General features: G+C 44.5%; 1 protein-coding gene across 1 annotated transcript in view; it reads left to right on the top strand.

Moving 5' to 3' along the window:
- Positions 1 to 81: 81 nt before the first annotated feature.
- The window catches only part of CBFA2T2 (CBFA2/RUNX1 partner transcriptional co-repressor 2), a 152,511-nt gene continuing 134,189 nt past the window's right edge, over positions 82 to 18,403 (top strand). Inside the window, 1 exon segment of the mRNA XM_059705891.1 lies at positions 82 to 268. The gene's annotated coding sequence lies outside the window, so the exon portion shown is untranslated.

Genomic DNA, 18,403 nt, shown 5'->3' on the forward strand with positions numbered 1-18,403 from the left:
CGGGCTTCTGCGTGCGTGGGTCAGGCGGGCGGGAGGGCGCGTTGGGGGCGTGCCCGGGGGCGGGGCGGAGCCAACGGGGGGCGGGGCGGCGCGCGGCCTAACGGCGGCGGTAGCTGCGGGTGAAGCGGCGACGCTGGGGTTGGCGAGCTTGGCGGCCACAGGTCCCGCGGCGGCGTCTGAGAAGGACCCTGGCCGCGGGCGGAGGCGGGAGGCTCGCGACGGAGGCCCTTGGCGATGGTGGGCGTCCCTGGAGCGGCCGCCTTCCAGCGTAAGTGGAACGGAAAGGCGGGCGGCTGAAGGGGGGCGTGTGAGAGGCCTGTGGTTCCAACGGGCGCGAGCTCCGAGAGGCCCCTGGCGCGAGGCCGGGGTGGGGAAACTGAGGCCCGAAGCCGGGCGGCGGATCCAAGGTCATGCGGCGGGCAAGGGCCTTCCTGGGCTCCCGGGGGCCGCCTGGGCACTTCCAGCGCCATCCGGAGGGCTCGGGGCTCACGGTGAGAGCGAAACTGTGGGGACCGCGGCCTCGAAGCCCCAGGCGGGGCCGGCGTCCCTGGGACTTGCCCACGGACAAGGATTGTTTTGTTCTCCCAGCGCTGGGGCCGCTAAGTCCGGCTCCTGGGGGGATGTGACACGCTTCTGATTTCGAGGGGCACGGGGCCGGTGGTGGAGGACGCGAGGATGGTTCTTCTGAGAAGCCTGTGGAGTGCAGGCTCAGGGGTCGGACTGCCGGGGTTCACATCCCGGCGCCCCCACTTAGAGTTACAGGCTGCGACCTTGGCTCTCGACGAGCCTCGCTTCTCCCGTCTGTAACGTGGGGCTGTGAAGATCGTCTTCATACCCCCTCCGACCCCGGTGGTTGGGTTTTGTGAAGCCAGTAGAGCGCTTGACACAGACTTGGGCACCTAACGCAAGCGTGAAAACTGTCATGGTGATGGTTTATCAACCTCATCCTGGGTGAACCTTACTCCGGAAAGCCCGGAATTGGGCCGTGGTTGTAGATTTAAGATTTTATTTTGTTTTTGTTTAGTCCTGTTTTACAATCCAGTTGCTTTTCTTACCTCCATTCCAGCATTTATCTAGTGCTCCTCCGGGAATTGTGAGATCCTTGGGTGAGGGGTGGGGTCTCTTAATACAATAAAATTTTAATTGTTTCTCGCCAACATTTTTTTGAGCAGCAGGCATTTTGCATTTCATTCATTTAATATTTATTAAATAACCTATTAAGTAAAAAGTACCATTCTTGGCCCTGAGAATATAGCAGCAAACTAGATAGATCAAACTCGGACTTTGAATTTACTAGTAGTTGGGGGTGGGGGAGAGACAAGTCCATTTTGCATGCTTTCTCTTATTTAATCCTGGTGACTTATTTATGAGTTAAGTACTTGAAAATGCCCATTTTGCAGAGGATGAAACTGAGGAACAGAAGAATCCCTACAATCTAATGTGGCCTCAAAGCCCATCTTCTTCAACACCTAAATAGGAGGCTTTATACAGCCTCTCTCTCTTTTGTGTGATACCCATTAAATGCTGGATTGAAGAAATGCAAAGTAGTTGCCCCCAGCTGATGCCTCTTCATAGTCAAGTCTGCAGTTGGAGCTTTTGATAGTTTAATTCCTTCCTCTTGGCGCTTATAACTAACGAAAGGCAGACAGAGGTGACCTTTAGGTCTGACAAAGGTGCACCATCTCTGTAGTTGACAGAACCTTTAATCTGAACTTAAATTTTTTATGTCCAAATCTCTTTCATGCAGTTTTCAGTTTAAAATATGCCCCAAAGTACATATTTGTATTCTATTATGTAACTAATGAGGACATAATATTTATTTATTTAAAAAATTTTTGTTGGTGTTTCTAAGGCAATTCTATATTCCTAGGCAGTGTGCTTAGTATATTTTTTCTTTTAATCTGGAAGCATATAGTAAGTTACATTAAAATATTGAGAGGATTTTTTTCAATGAGATTCTCATGATACAGTTAGATTCAGCATTGACCATCTGCTAAGCACCAGGCCCTGTGGTGTTGTAGGGCTTCAAAGGTGAATGAAAGAGCAGACTCTTGCCTCTAGTCTAGAAGCTTACCTATAGTCTAAACATTTGGCTAATGCTTTTAACTGAAGTACTGGGCAGAGAGAATGTAGGAGCTCAGAGTCCCTAGGGGAAGCAATCTAGAGCAGTGGCCTCAAATGTTTTTAGTGTTCTCTTAGTAAATAGGGTTGAGTATTACACACACATTATGTGAATGCTTGTTTTAAATTACAATTATGGTGTTGACTGTACTCTGTATTATGTACATTTTTTTTATCCTCACCTGAGGATATGTTTTGTTTGTTTTTTAATATTTATATATTTTTTATTGATGTTAGAGAGAGAGGGAGGAAGAGGAAGAGAGATAGGAACATCAGTGTTTGAGAAAGAAACATCAATCAGCTGCCTCCTGCACACTCCCTACAAGGGATTGAGCCCAAAACCCAGGCATGTGCCCTGACTGGGAATCGAACTGGTGACTTCTTGGTGCATGAGCCAACCCTAAACCACTGAACAACACAGGCTGGGTGGGAGGATGAAGATATGTTTTATTGATTTTTTTAGAGAGGAGAGAGAGAAACATTGATGTGAGAGAGACAGAATTGGTTGACTCCCATTATGTGCCCCAACCAGGATCAAACCCGAAGCCCAGGTATTTATGTGCCTTGATGGGGAATCAAACCCGAGACCTTCTGGTGATGGGGGGATGCTCTAACCAACTGAGTCACACCGCCCAGGGCTGTATTATGTATACTTTATAATGTGCAAAAATAGACATTTTACAAAAGGCTGAGCTAAAACAAATATGGTTAGAGGTTCCAGTATTGTCCTTGCATCCCCCCAGGGCAGGGGTCCTCAAACTACGGCCCGCAGGCCACATGCAAATACAAATATTGTATTTGTTCCTGTTTTGTTTTTTTACTTCAAAATAAGATATGTGCAGTGTGCATAGGAATTTGTTCATAGTTGTTTTTTTTAACTATAGTCCGGCCCACCAACGGTCTGAGGGACAGTGAACTGGCCCACTGTTTAAAAAGTTTGAGGACCCCTACCCCAGGGGGTAAATAATAACTATGCCCTCTGCGATGGAGACCATTGGTCTTGTGGTGAGACCTTCTCAACCCTGTTTATATTCAATTCTGGAGTTGTGGCTAGGTTGAAATCTTGGGGTCTAATTCTTATTAGCTTTGAGACTTTGAGCACTTTAGTTACTTAACCTTTCTGTGCATTTTATTTTCCTCATCTATAAAATTGAGATGATGAGAATTCTAACCTCATTTGTAGTTTTACTGTGATAATTGATGATATGTATATGTTAATATGTATTTTGGTAATACATGTAAAGTACTTATACTGTGTTTGACACATTATATTTTGGGCGCTGTGAGTGGCTGAGGATTCAAAGCTGCTTTACAGATCTCACAGTCTAGTCCTGGCCAGATAACTCAGTTGGTTAGAGCAGCTGTTGCCAACCTTTCAGACCTCACGGACCACCAGTGGTCTGTAGATCACCAGTCGGCAACCGTTGGGTTAGACTCGCAGCCGTGGGCAAACCGGCCCTTTTGAAATGAATAAAACTAAAAAAAAAAAAAAAAAGACCGTACCCTTTTATGTAATGACTAGAGGCCCGGTGCACAAAAATTTGTGCACTCGGGGGAAGGGGGGCCCCTCAGCCCGGCCTGTGCCCTCCCGCCCCCGGGTGATAACGCCCTGCTGGCTTAGGCCTGCTCCCGGGTGGCAGAGGGCAGGCCCAATCCCTAGGTGCAGCCCCAGGTTGGGCTCAGAGCAGGGCTGATTGGGGAGTTGGGGCGCCACCCCCTGTCATGCACAGAGCAGGGCAATTGGGAGGTTGTGATTCCACCCTCAGTCACGGCTCAGGGTAGGGCCGATTGGGGGGTTGGGGCACCATCCCCTGTCACACTCAAGGCAGGGTTGATGGGGAGGTTGCGGCGCCACCCCCTGTCATGCACAGAGCAGGGCCAATCAGGGGGTTGGGGCATTTCCCCCTGTCACTCACAGAGCAGGGCCCGTCAGGGGGGTTGGGGCTCTGTACCCTGTCACATACAGAGCAGGGCCAATCAGGGGGTTGAGGCACAGCCCCCTGTCACACACAGAGCAGGGCCCATCAGGGGGTTAGGGCGCCGTCCTCTATCACCCACAGAGCAGGGCCGATAAGGGGGTTGGGGTGCCGCCACTCTCACACTCAGGGCAGGGCCGATGGGGAGGTTATGGCTCTACCCCGTCACACACAGAGCAGGGCCCGTGGGGGGGGGGGGGCGCACCCTGTCACACACAGAGCAAGGCTGATCAGGGGGTTGGGGCGCCGCACCCTGTCACACACAGAGCCGCAGGGGGGTCAGGGGGTTTGGGCACTGCCCCCTGGCACGCTGATCCTGGTGCCAGGAGGCCTCGAGGCTCCGCTGATCCCGGTGCTGGGAGGCATATTACCCTTTTATCAGGGTAGAGGCCTGGTGCATGGGTGGATGCCGGCTGGTTTGCCCTGAAGGATGTCCTGGATCAGGGTGGGGGTCCCCACTGGGGTGCCTGGCCAGCCTGGATGAGGGAATGATGGCTGTTTGCAGCTGGTCACACATCCTTCAGGGTGGGGGTCCCCACTGGGGTGCCTGGCCAGCCTGGGTGAGGGGATGATGGCTGTTTGCAGCTGGTCACACACCCTTCAGGGTGGGGGTCCCCACTGGGGTGCCTGGCAAGCCTGGGTGAGGGGATGATGGCTGTTTGCAGCTGGTCACACACCCTTCAGGGTGGGGGTCCCCACTGGGGTGCCTGGCCAGTCTGGGTGAGGAGCTGAGGGCTGTTTTCAGGCTGGGGGTGACTGAAGCTCCCAACCCCTCCTTTTTTTCTTTTTCTTTTTTTTTTTTTATTCTGGGCCAGCTTTAGCTTTGAGGCTTGGCTCCAGCTCTTAGGCCTCCGCTGCTGAAAGTAGGTTTCTGGCCTTTGCTTACAATGTTGCGATCCTGCTGGCTGCAGGTTTCTGGGGTTTTGTTTAGCTTCTATATTCGTTACAATGTTTTTTAAACTGCAGGCTCAGAGGCCTGCAGCGGCAGGCGGGGAACATTGGAGTCCTCCGTCACTGAAGCAAGCAAGCCTCATGTTAGTTTCAAGCTGCCTGGCTGCCGGCGGCCATCTTGGCTGACAGTTAATTTGCATATTGCCCTGATTAGCCAATGGGAAGGGTAGCGGTCATACGCCAATTACCATGTTTCTCTTTTATTAGATAGGATGTTTACTTTGAATTTATATTAGTTCACACAAACACTCCACCCATGCTTTTGTTCCGGCCCTCCGGTCCAGTTTAAGAACCCATTGTGGCCCTCGAGTCAAAAAGTTTGCCCACCCCTGGGTTAGAGCATCATCCCAAGGGCACATACAAGGAGCAACCAATGAATGCATAAATAAGTGGAACAGAACAACAACCTGGTTGGTGTTGCTCAGTGGTTGACTATCAACCTATGAACCTGGAGATATCTGTTAGATTCCTGTCAGGGCACATGCCCGGGGGCACCCCATCGATGTTTCTACCTCTATTTCTCTCTCTCTCTCTCTCTCTCTCTCTCTCTCTCTCTCTCTCTCTTTCTCCCTTTCCCTTCCTCTGAAATCAATAAAAATATATTTTAAAAAATAAGTGGAATAGATTGATGTTTCTCTCTCTCTAAAATCAATAAATAAAAATCTAAAAATAAAAAGATTTCACAGTCTAGTGGGGGACCCTGCACAGGTACGCATGGATAATAAGTGCTTTAAGTGCTTGAAGCAAAGGCTTTTGGGATTGCAGAGGAGGTATAAACTAATTGTTCCTTGAGGGTCTACATAAGGTTCAGGTAAGGAGGTGACATTTGAACCATCCTTAGGAAGCAGAAGGGCTTTTTCCAGGAGGTGGAAGGGTCGATCTTATTAGTTGAGGGTACAGTGGAAATTTGGAGGCTGATGGGGGCTTGATGAGCAGTACTCCAGATCTGGACCTGCAGGGAACCTGATTGAAATGTCTATAGTTTGTTAGTAGGATAATAGTGAGTTCTGGCTAGAGTTGTGCCTGGCAGGGGCCAGATGGCTAGAAAGCCTGTTCCAGAACTTTTCACAGTACCACAGCTCTTTTCTCTCTGGTGGCACTTACCTCATTGTGCCTTCTTAGTTATCTAAGAATATAACCCCCTAAGTGTAAGTTCCTTGAGGGTTCTGATAGTATCTGCATTTTTGTGATTTTTTATTTTGCCTAGCAAGGTAAGGGAAAGTTCATAAGCATGGGGAAAGTCCTATAAATCATTGGACCTTCAAAGAATTCTGAACAATTAAGAATGGAATGATAAATAACAATATTTACTAGTTAAAAACATGCTTATAAATATTTTATGGTAGATAGCCCCTGTGCATTACCATTTAAAAGGGGTGAGAGCCCTAGTCGGTTTGGCTCAGTGGAGAGAGGTTCAGCCCGAGGACTGAAGGGTCTCGGGTTCAGTAGTGGTTAAGGGCACATACCTCGTTTGCAGGCCCAATCCCAGGGCCCGGTTGGGTCCGAGCATGTGTGGGAGGCAGTCGAAGTGTCTCACATAGATGTTTCTCTCTCTAGTCACCTTGCTTCCACTCTCTCTAAAAATCAATGGAAAAATATCCTCAGGTGAGGATTAAAAAAAAAAAAAAAGGCGAGAAATGTCCTGTTCAGTAACTCTTTCCTTGTCTGGCACTTACCCATTAGAATAAAGAGATGTGAAAGTGCACCAGAAAGACCTCTCAGGTTGAATTAGGTGCCTTTCATTTGCTCTTCTACATCCACTCTCCTTCCTTTCCCACCCTGTTCTTTGCCCTGGGATGCTGACTTACCTACACGGACTATTACTTCAGTGGACTTCCTTTCCCTCTGAGGTTGTGGGATTTAATTACCCTGCTTCATTTTTATGGGTTTTGTCTTTGGCTGGCTATGTCCCTTGGTTGAAGATTGCTGTTCCACTAAAGGTGGTTCTTTCCACATGATACGCTCCTACGTTTGTTTGGAAAGTTCTATTTCCTTTGTTCCTTGGGCTTAGAGGTGCTCCAGTCCCAGGGTACTAGAACTGTCCCTTGTGATTATCTTGTATCCTGTCTGCCCACACCTTTCTTGTTTATAGTAACCTTATTAAACCCTCCGTGAATTATCCTTAGTGGAGTATGCTATCTTTCCTTGTGGGACCACAACTAATTGAAACCTATACCTTGTTAATAGGATAACTCCTCAAACTTTCACTAAAAGCTTGCTTTTATTCTGCACATACTTTAAAGGTACTTGTTTCAGCCCATCTTATAGCAGACTTAAGGCAACAAATCAAATGGAGAGGAGAGGAGCTATCCCAGATAAGCATACTGACAATGAGACAGGGTCTCATTCTCTCCTATGGTCCTTACCTACTGTGCCACATTGATGTGTTTAGTCCCCAACTTCCCCTCCCCTTACCATATTATTGGGTAAGAAAAACAACGGGGAAAAAGAAAAAGAAAAACAATGGAGTAAGATTAAAAATATTATAATCTGTGACTATACAATCAAGACAAGTTAAATTGCAGTTAGTAGTCTGTCAAGAAAGGCAGATATGTACACGACACAAGTGGTTTGGCATAATGGAAAAAGGATTTGGAGGCAGACTGGGCTTGAGGCCTAGTTCTCCTGGGAAGTTATTCAACCTTTGAGACTCAGTTGTTTGTTTAAGCTATAGTTGGGGATAATTCCTGTCTGAAAATTATAATGACTAATATTAAATGTTTATTTTGGGCCAGATACCATGCCAAGTATTATACTCACTGTGCCTTTTAATCACTCTTTTAGTTAGGTATAAATCCTTATTTTACAAATTAGGAAATTGATTCAGATGTCATAGAGCTAATAAATAAACAAGCCTAGATTAAAATCTAGATCTTTCTGACTACAGAGCCCGAGCTCTTAACATTAAGGTAGCTCTTATTTAAAATGGTTGCCCCTGGCTGGATGCTTTGTCCTATGCACACCAAAAAAAAAAAAAAAAAAAAAAAAAAAAAAAAAAGGTGGCCGGTTTGATTCTCAGTCAGGGCACATAATTAGGTTGCAGGTTCAATTCCCAGTCGGGGCTCCTCCCTTCTTCCCTCTTTCTCTAAAAATGAAATGAAATGAAATGAAATGTGTTGGGCCATCAGTAAATGGGAAAATCCAGCCCTCTTTCCTATACTGTGTCACTGTAAAGTTCCTACATTTTATTTTTGTTCATTTTTTTTTTTAAGTTCCTACATTTTGAAAGGTCACTTAAGTTATAAAAATACGGCGTTTATAAGGTGGAGAAAAACAGTGCTTGTAGATATCTATACATTACTGCATTACAGAACTTTACTGTCTGTTTTTTCCCTTTTGGGGAAGGATATTCAGAATCTGTTGCCTCGCTGGAACCGGTTTGGCTCAGTGCATAGAGTGTCGGCCTGCGGACTGAAGGGTCCCAGGTTCGATTCCGGTCAAGGGCATGTACCTGGGTTGCGGACACATTCCCAGTAGGGGATGTGCAGGAGGCAGCTGATCGATGTTTCTCTCTCATCGATGTTTCTAAATCTCTATCTCTCCCCCTTCCTCTCTGTAAAAAATCAATAAAATATAAAAAAAAAATTATTAAAAAAAAAAAGAAGAATCTGTTGCCTCATGTCTTATACATCCCATCCTCACCCCTCACCTCCCACATCTACCCTGAGGTAGAGTTGAGTGAAATGAGCTAAAGGCTTTGAGAGTAATAGTGTTACAAAAACTTAATTACTTAATTACCTGCTATCTGCATATTAATTTAGAATTGACATTTTAGTGAGTTCTTGTGTAGGATTGGGCATAAGTTTTACTATTAGGAACAAAGTTATCCTTTGAGGGGTTTTTTGTTGTTGTTTTTTTTGTTTTGTTTTTTTTATCCTTTGAGGGTTTTTTAAAAAATTAAAAAAATTTTTTTTCTTACATTTATTAGAGTGACATTGGTCATCATGAACATACAGGTTTCAGGTGTGGGTTTCTATGTTACAAGATCTGTATATTCACCTTGTACCCACCACCCAAAGTCAAACTTCTCCTGTCATCATGTATTAGGATCCTCTTCTCCCCACCTCCTTCCCTCTGCCTTTGATGTTGTTTTGAAGGTTTTTGACTTCGCTTATTTTGAGAATTGAGACTTACTAAATAGAATCATGTTTTAGACACTTGTAATGTTTTTTGGTCTTTGTCTTTTACTTTATTATTATTATTATTTTAAACGTTTTTATTGATTTCAGAGAGGAAGGAAGGAGGGGAGAGAGAGAGAGAGAGAGAGAGAGAGAGAGAGAGAGAGAGAGAGAGAGAGAAACATCAATGATGAGAGAGTATTATTGATTGTCTGCCTCCTGCACGTCCCCCACTGGGGATCGAGTCTGGAACCTGGGCATGTGTCCTTTACTGGAATCGAACCTGGGACCCCTCAGTCCGCAGGCCGATGCTCTATCCACTGATCCAAACCAGCTAGAGTTGTCTTTTACTTTAGAATACATTTATGCTGGTTTGAAACTGATTGGCTTTCCTACATAGCAAAGATTCTAAAAATAAGCAGAGACTGACTTTAAGGTTGTTCTTGAGGATTAAGCCTGTTGTGTATGGTATGCAAATCTAGACTTTATGATCAGTTATTGAATGTAATGAATACTTTTAGGCAGGGAGGATCATTTAAATGAATACAGTGAATGAATGCAGCACTAGGATAAAGGTGAGTTAATACACAAAGCTTATACCTCTTCCAGGATAAGGAAAAAATAGGATAAAAGAAATGGGGAAGAAAGATTTCTCGCCTGCCAGTTTTATCCTTATTCCTTAGTTTTAGAGTATTGTTTTGAACCTCATATTACAGAAAGCGATTACTCAATTGTAAAGATTTACTTCAAATTCCTGGAAGTTTGAAAGTTAACGAGGGAGAATCTTTCCCCTGCTTATTGTTTAAGCTTTGGTAAGACTACCAAGAGGGGTCTCATTAGCACTGTACTGACTGGCCCCATATCATATGCAATATGAGCTAGTGTAAGTACATGTGACTGAGCCTGTCTCTGGGTTTTATTATAGTTGGTTAAGTAGCTTTTTGCCTCTGTCTCTGGTTTCTGTCTCTGGCCCATTGAAGGCCTTGAGGCTATCTGGAATTATAGGGGCTGGGTCACCATAAATTAAACTTGTGAACTGAATCTATTGCAGATATGTCAACTGAATCTGGCTTTTTAAAGTCCAGTTGAATTCTTTAAAAAAAGTCTTCGCTATATTTTCTGCCAGGTGCTTTTCACATATGTCATTTCATATAATTCTTAGAACAACCATGGGAGGAAGTTAGTATCTCTGTTTTACAGATGAGGAAATAAAACTCAGAGAATTAAATAAATTGCCCATGGTCACACAATTAATCAGTAGCAGATGCACTGTTTAAACTTAGTTCAATCTGGTGTTGAGTTCATTCATTATACATTGAGATCTGAGTCCAGAGCCCACTATTTTTTAACTCTCTATCACATGGTTCCTTCTTTTTACTAACTAAACAAGAGGTTTTTAGATCTATGTTCAAGAGGATCCCAGAACTCCCTGAAGATACTTGATTTTCCATCTTTGACAACTTTCCCTAACATCTTTTTTTAAAATATGTTTTTATTGATATTTTGAGAGAGAGAGGAAGGGAGAAGGATAGAAAGATAGAAACATTGATGAGAAACATCGATCAGCTGCTACCTCTTCCATGCTCCCCACCGGGGATTGAGCCTGCAACCTGGGCATGTGCCCTGAGGGAATCTAACCAGCAACCACTGAGCCACACCAGCTGGGCTCTAACATCTTATTAAAATATGTCCTATGGCTCTGGCCAGTGTGGCTCTGTTGGGCATTGTCCCATGCACCAAAATGTTGATTTGGTCAGGGCACATGCCTAGGTTGCTGGCTTGATCCTGGTAGGGGGCATGCAGTGTTGTGCCCAGATTTCAAAGTTCCCAAGACCCCCAGGGAGCCAGTCAGTCTGATGCAAAAGCAAAGAGTCATCTATTTCAAACCCGGGTTTGGCTCCCCTGCCACACTCACGGATGCAACGGTAAGCTCCAGTGGCCGAGAGAGAGAGAGAGAGAGAGAGGCCTGATGGGACAGGGGGTTTTAAAGGGGGGTGGAGTGAGGGCAGGAGAGGGGACTGTGGGCCCCGCTGATTGGCCAGGTGCGAGTCGGGTCATCTCTATGGCGCGCACATCCCTTGATTGTCATTGGTTAGTTTAAAGAAATCCTGGGCGTGGCCAGCAGGGGCCTGGGCTTCCGGGAAGAAGGCACTCTCCTGAGCACATGGCGGCCGCCCCAAAAATGGAGGACCCAGGGCAAGATGGAGGGTGCAGTCCTAGCCCCCCCCAGGGCGAGCTGAGCCCGGGCTCCAGGGGCCAGTCCGGTTGCTGGGGGTCCAGTAGATCGACCAGTTCCAGCCCAGGCAGGAATTCCACATCCTCCGTCTCGTTCCCGGGGGCGTCGGCGATCGCCTCGTCCTCCATCTCCTCGGGCGAGGGCACGCGCCCCGCCGCTGCTGCTGCTGCCGCCGCGTGGGTCCGGTCCGGTCCGGGGGCGGCGGGCGGGTGGCAGCCTGCGCCGGGCTCCCGCCGTGGGCTGGGGAGTCGGTGCCCGAGGCCGCCAGCAGCGTGGTCAGGCCCCGAGACGACTCGCCCTTTCAGCAGGAGGTAGCCAATCAATGTTATGCTCTCACATTAATGTTTCTCTCTCTCTCCCCCTCTCCCTCTCTAACAAACAATAACAAAATCTTTAAAAAGCCCTGTCCAGCTTCATTCAGTGGTCAGAGCGTGGCCCTCAGACTGAAGGGTCACAGGTTTCATTTCCTGTCAGATGCACATACCTCAGTTGCAAGTTTGATCCCTGGCCGGTCAGGGCACATGCAGGAGGCAACCAATCTATGTGTCTCCCTCAAGTAGATAGAGAAACATCTATCTCTTCCCCTCCCTCCTCCCCCTGTACTCTCCCTTCCCCTCCCCCTCCCCCCTCCCCCTTCCTCTTCTCCCTCCCTCCCTTCTACTCTGAAAATCAATGGAACTACAGTAATATCCTTGGTGAGGATTAAAAAAAAAAATCTTAAAAAAAAAGTCCTGCCCTAGCTGGTTTGGCAGCGGTTCTCAACCTGTGGGTCGCAACCCCTTTGGGGGTCGAACGACCCTTTCACAGGGGTCGCCTAAGACCATCGGAAAACACATATATAATTACATATTGTTTTTGTGATTAATCACTATGTTTTAATTATGTTCAATTTGTAACAATGAAAATACATCCTGCATATCAGATATTTACATTACGATTCATAACAGTAGCAAAATTACAGTTATGAAGTAGCAACAAAAATAATTTTATGGTTGAGGGGTCACCACAACATGAGGAACTGTATTAAAGGGTCGCAGCATTAGGAAGGTTGAGAACCACTGGACTGAAGGGACTGGAGGGTCTCTGGTAGTTGCAGGCTTGATCCCTGCCAGGCGGGAGACAACCAATCATGTGTCTCACACCTATCTCTCTGTCTCTGCCCCTCCCTTCCACTCTCTCTAAAAATCAATGGAGAAAGTGCCCTCGGGTGAGGATTAACAACAACAAAAAGTCTAGGAATGGGGATGTGATTTATAGGGCTTGGTCTTGGTCAGGGGTATCCTGAATTGGTCTTAGAGATGAATTAAAAAAAAAAAAAAGGTAGAAACTCTTCAGAGCCTTTACTCATGCATCCTGTATATTTACTGATCTTAGCAGTGAAGCAGATAGATGATGGCAATAAACATCGAAAGCCTAGGAAATGTCCATGCTAATTTTGCTTGGCCTTGTGAGGAACTGTCAAATATGGATCATCAAGTATAGTATATGGACTATGCAGTGAACCTTTCACTTTGTGGCTCTTCAAATTTGATTCTACCCCTCTATTTTGTATTGCTTTAATTAAATGCAGAAATCAAAGTAAAATTTAGACTAACCCAGGGCTAGCTATCTTTTTGTCTGAATTTATAGCTTTGGAGTTGGCTAGATCTTTCAATTAAATTAGCTGATGGTGACAAATATGTAATCTGACTTCTCCAGCAGCTCAAGGGCTAGCTATCTTTTTGTCTGAATTTATAGCTTTGGAGTTGGCTAGATCTTTCAATTAAATTAGCTGATGGTGACAAATATGTAATCTGACTTCTCCAGCAGCTCAAGTGAAATGTTAATACCAGGCATTGCATAGCTCCCTTGACACACTACTTTGACCTTTTCCTCTCTTACAAATGTTTCCCTTATTCTTTTGTTAACTTAGCCATCTTCATGCAGACATCCTGCCTGCTTTTAATTTTTTGGAGCCACATGGGAAGTCTTTCAAACAGCACAGATGTATTTTTTACCTTATATCCCTAAAGCTACACTAATCATGCCATTTCCTCTCATTTACATAGTAGTTTTTAGCTAGTTTACTGTCCCCTTACACTACCTTTTCCTCCCAACCCTCTCAATAAAAGCTAAAATACTACAGACTTTTTCCTCCACCAAAAATATGCCAGGTTGTTTTGTTTTGTTTTGTTTTGTTTTGTTTTGTTTTGTTTTGTTTTGTTTTGTTGTCCTTAATATTAAGAAAGTGGTTGTCTTTCATTTTGTTTTCCTCTGGAGAAGTGGAGCCAAGAGGAAGATGCAGGCAGAAAGCAAGTCCTCTTTATGACTGAGATTAAAGGTAGACATGGTTTAGGAGAGGGAAGTTCTGAGTGGTAATGGAGAAGTAGGGGAAGAGGCAACTATTCCTCTGGCATTCATTCTCCTCCAGCAGTCCAGAGCTGCTTCGAGCTCAGCAGCTCTAGTTCTCATAAGCTCCCCTTTAATCTTCCCTTGGTGGGTTGGTCTGGCCAAGTAGTTTATACTCTTATCTTTCTTAAATATATTACCAAGTACCATAAGCTGCTTTAGGAAAACAAATATATGCTAGGATTGTGATCTGCAGTATAAAAAATATTTATACTCCTTTTTCTTTAAACTTTGTATTTTGACATTTCAAACTTAAGAAAAAGTTGCAAGAGTAGTGTTAAAATTCTTGTATGCCATTCTCTTTGAGTTGCCAAATGTCAACATTTTACCATATTTTATATATTCTTCTTAAAAATTTTTATTGATTGATGAGAGAGAGGGGGGGGGGGAGAAAGAGAAACATTGATTTGTTGTTTCATTGGTTGATTCTTGTATGTACCATGACCAGGGATCAAATCCACAGCCTTGGCTTATCAGGAGTATCCAACTGAGCTACCTGGCCAGGGTTTTATATTCTTTTTCTCTTTATATAAGTACTAGAGGCCCAGGGCATGAAAATCGTGCACAAGTATGGTCCCTAGGCCTGGCTTGCGATCAGGGCCATCTTCCCCCACTGCCAGCAGCCAGCCCTGCCCCCGCCCCCCAACCCTGATTGCCTGCTGGCCGGGAGGAGAGACCAAGAGGTTGGCCGTTCTGCCTGCTCACCAGCCCCATACCACCACGGGTTGCCCTCTGTGTGTGGGGTGACTGGCGGGGTGGGGGCCTTGGCCTGGTGTTGCCTGCGTCCCCCGCCACTCACCTCCAGTTTCTTGTTCGCCATCGGGCAATCTGAGCCTGCAAGTCGGGGGGAGGGACCAAGAGATCGGCCATTCTGCCCGCTCGCCGGCCCCACCCCCACCGCCACCACCCTCGGTTCCCTGTTTGCCAGTGGGCAATGGGAGCCTGCTGGCCAGGGGAAGGGACCCAAGAGGTGGTAAATGCACCTCATAGTGACTGGTCAAGCAGTCTCTCTGGTCGTTCCACCTTTAGGGTCAATTTGCATATTACCCTTTTATTATATAGGATATTATTTTTTTTAAATATTGTTGAGTAAGTTACAGATGTGCTACCTCTTTACTCTAAATAACATAGTGTTTATTTCCAATAAACTAGAACATTCTCTTATGTACTTAAAATATACTTATCAAAATTAGGAAATACAGCTTTGATACAATATTTCTAATATCCAAACCTCACTCAAGTTTAGCCATTTGTTCCAATAATTGTTTTATAGGAAAACATTTTTTTCTTGTCTAGTGGCCAGTCCAGGAACACATTGTATTTAATTGTCCTATCTCTAGTCTCCTTCACTTTGGGAGAATATAGTTCAGTATTATCTTTCATAACCTTCACTTTTTTGAATGGTATAGGTCAGTGGTTGGCAAACTGCAGCCCCTTGAGGGTGGCTCTTCCACAAAATACCACGTGCGGGCAGGCACGTGCAGTGCGATTAAAACTTCGTGGCCACACTCAAGGGGCCAAAGAGCCGCATGTAGCTCACAAGCCGCAGTTTGCCGACCACTGGTATAGGTCATTTATTTTGTAGAATGCCCCTCAATTTGAATTTGTCTTCTTTTTCTTTGGAAAAATTTTTTTTAATTTGTTTTATTTATGAGTAGATTCACATTATACATTTTGGAAGGAATATCACAAAGTGATGTATTGTTCTTAGTGCTTCATATCAGGAGGCCCATGGTGTCCATTTGTTCAGTACTGATGATGTTAATGTTGATCACTTGTTTAATGCAGCTATTTTCAGTTGGTGTGCCGCAAGAATTTTTAAAACATACAGTACCTGACTGTTTAGCCAGGGGCACTCACCTCTTTTCCCATAGATCAGCGGTTCTCAACCTGTGGCTTGCGACCCCTTTGGCGGTTGAACGACTCTTTCACAGGGGTCGCCTAAGACCATCCTGCATATCAGATATTTACATTACAATTCATCACAGCAGCAACATTACAGTTATGAAGTAGCAATGAAAATAATTTTATAGTTGGGTCACAACATGAAGAACTGTATTTAAAGGGCCAGAAGGTTGAGAACCACTGCCATAGATTGTCAAATGGAAAAATGACAACAGCCAACACAACAATAGTCATCCAGTGCAAATGAATCAAAATTATACCTATTTTTTGGTGTGCTGCAAAATTTTAGTAATTAGTTTATATGTGCCATGAGATGAAAAAGGTTGAAAAATACTGGTTTAAGGTGATGTCTGCCAGATTTCTCCATTATAGGGTTATTATTTTTAACTTTTTAATTAGTAAAAATTTTGTGGGGGGATGCTGAGCCCATATAAATATCTTGTTTCCCTCCAATTTTTATCCACTGATTTTTAGCATATATTAATGATATTTTCATGAGTTAATTATTATGATAGTCATAGTATGATTTTTCTGTTTTTGTCATTTCTTACAAATCATTCTGCAGAGCATTTGATTAACTTTATTTATATGCAGGGTGGGGCAAAAGTAGGTTTACAGTTGTGAGTACATGAAACATTCTTATATTATTTACTAGAGGCCCGGTGCACGGATTCATGCACATGGAAAGGAAATTAATTAGAAGGTGGCCAGCATGGCGAGACTGGGCTGGACACGCCCTGGAGCCAATCTTCCGTGGTCCCTCCCCGGCTGGCCGCACCTGGAGTGGCACTGGGGCTCGAAGGGCATCTGCAGAGTGAGCGGGGTCTCTCTGGAAGGTGGGGTCCCTTGGCCTGGCCTGCAGGGATCAGGCTGAAACTGGCAGTCTGACATCCCCCTAGGGGTCCTGGAGTGCAAGAGGGCACTCTGCAAAGTTGCTGTTGCTCTACAGCTCCTGTGTTGAGCGTTGGCCCCCTGATGGTCAGTGCACGTCATACCTACCGGCCGGTTGGCCGGTCGCTTAGCCTTTTATATATATAGATTGTATTTTTCATATGAACAACTGTTGTGAGTACATGAAACACTGTTTTTGTATTATTATTTATTGTATTTTTCATATGAACAACTGTACTTTTGCCTCACCCCTGTATGTTTTTAAAACTTAAGCAATACAGGTAAAGTAAAAATTCCCTGCCTAGTCTAAGTGAAATCATTCCTTTAACAACTCTATTGTGCTGCTGTTAGATGCAGAGACTGTGCTAAGTGCTTTGGGGCTGGTAAGGTGGGTAAGCTTTAGTCCTAGTTCTCAAAGGTGTTCCAATTTATCTTTCCTTCTGTGTCCTAACACTTTGTCAGTTGCTCTTCTAATGAAAGCCTTGACAACTGGGTTTAATTAATGCTTTGGGGGCGAGTTGTATTGGGAAGCAGAGATTCCTTCAATCCATGAGGCAGAGGATTTCTTAGGAAGGAGCTAGAATGCCAAACATGACTCAGAGCCCCTGAGCACCTACCTGCAGCTGTGGGCATCAACACTTTGCTTGCTGTGAGTTTTCTTAACATCTCTAAATAGTACATGCTGATTTAGTGGCTGTTGAAATCTGAGGAATGATGTGGTAAATGAGGAGAGTTTCCATAAAAACCATAATTATTAAATAGTGATTTGAAATCCTAAAATCAATTCCTGATCATCTTTATGTGAATGCCCCCCCCTTTTTTGCAGTATTATTTTAATTCATTTGCCATATCAGCCTCTTAGCTTTCTTTACTATGGTAGTTGAGTTCAATAAATCATTTATGTGAGTGGCCTAATATTTGTATTCTCCTGGAAAGACAGACAAGCAGCTGATTATACTACAAGGTAGGCTATAAGAAATTATCATTACAGTGACTCAAGATAATTGATTTTCTAAGATACTCTTGACTTCAAATACTCATTTACTTTTACAAATATTTTTTGAGCCCTTAGTCCCAGATGCTGTGGGAAATAAAGAGGGTCTAAGGCCTTGGAGAAGTTTAGATGTAGTCCAGAAGTGGAGAGAGACAGATTGATTGAATTTCAGTACTAAATGGTAAGCAGTGATAATAGTATGATAAGAACCACTCAAGATAGCCATTTGACCTAATTTGTGGGCATGCATGTGTGGCTGTGTTTCAAAAAAGACTTTTTAGAGAAATGATACCTGTCTTGATCCAAATCTGTTTCTTCCTTTCAACAAATTTTTAAAAATTAATTTTTGGACTGACAATGGATTTACATAATTCAACATTTAAAAGGTAAAATAACAGCCGAAACCGGTTTGGCTCAGTGGATAGAGCGTCGGCCTGCGGACTGAAAGGTCCCAGGTTCGATTCCGGTCAAGGGCATGTACCTGGGTTGCGGGCACATCCTCAGTGCAGGAGGCAGCTGATCGATGTTTCTCTCTCATCGATGTTTCTAACTCTCTATCTCTCTCCCTTCCTCTCTGTAAAAAATCAATAAAATATATTTAAAAAAATAAAAAATAAAAAAAAAATAAAATAAAAAAAAATAAAAGGTAAAATAACAGGTTCCCTTGCCTCTGTGCTTCAGTCACTCTTCCCCTCCTTGGAGGCAACTAGCATTATCAGTTTCTTCTGTGTCCTCTTTTCAGATATATTCCTGTAGGCCATATAATATCATACACAAAAACTTCCTCATTTTACATTGTACTAGTATATCACTGTATGGTTGC

The sequence above is a fragment of the Myotis daubentonii genome, chromosome 8, assembly GCF_963259705.1.
Source record: "Myotis daubentonii chromosome 8, mMyoDau2.1, whole genome shotgun sequence".
NCBI classification, from domain to species: Eukaryota; Metazoa; Chordata; class Mammalia; order Chiroptera; family Vespertilionidae; genus Myotis; species Myotis daubentonii.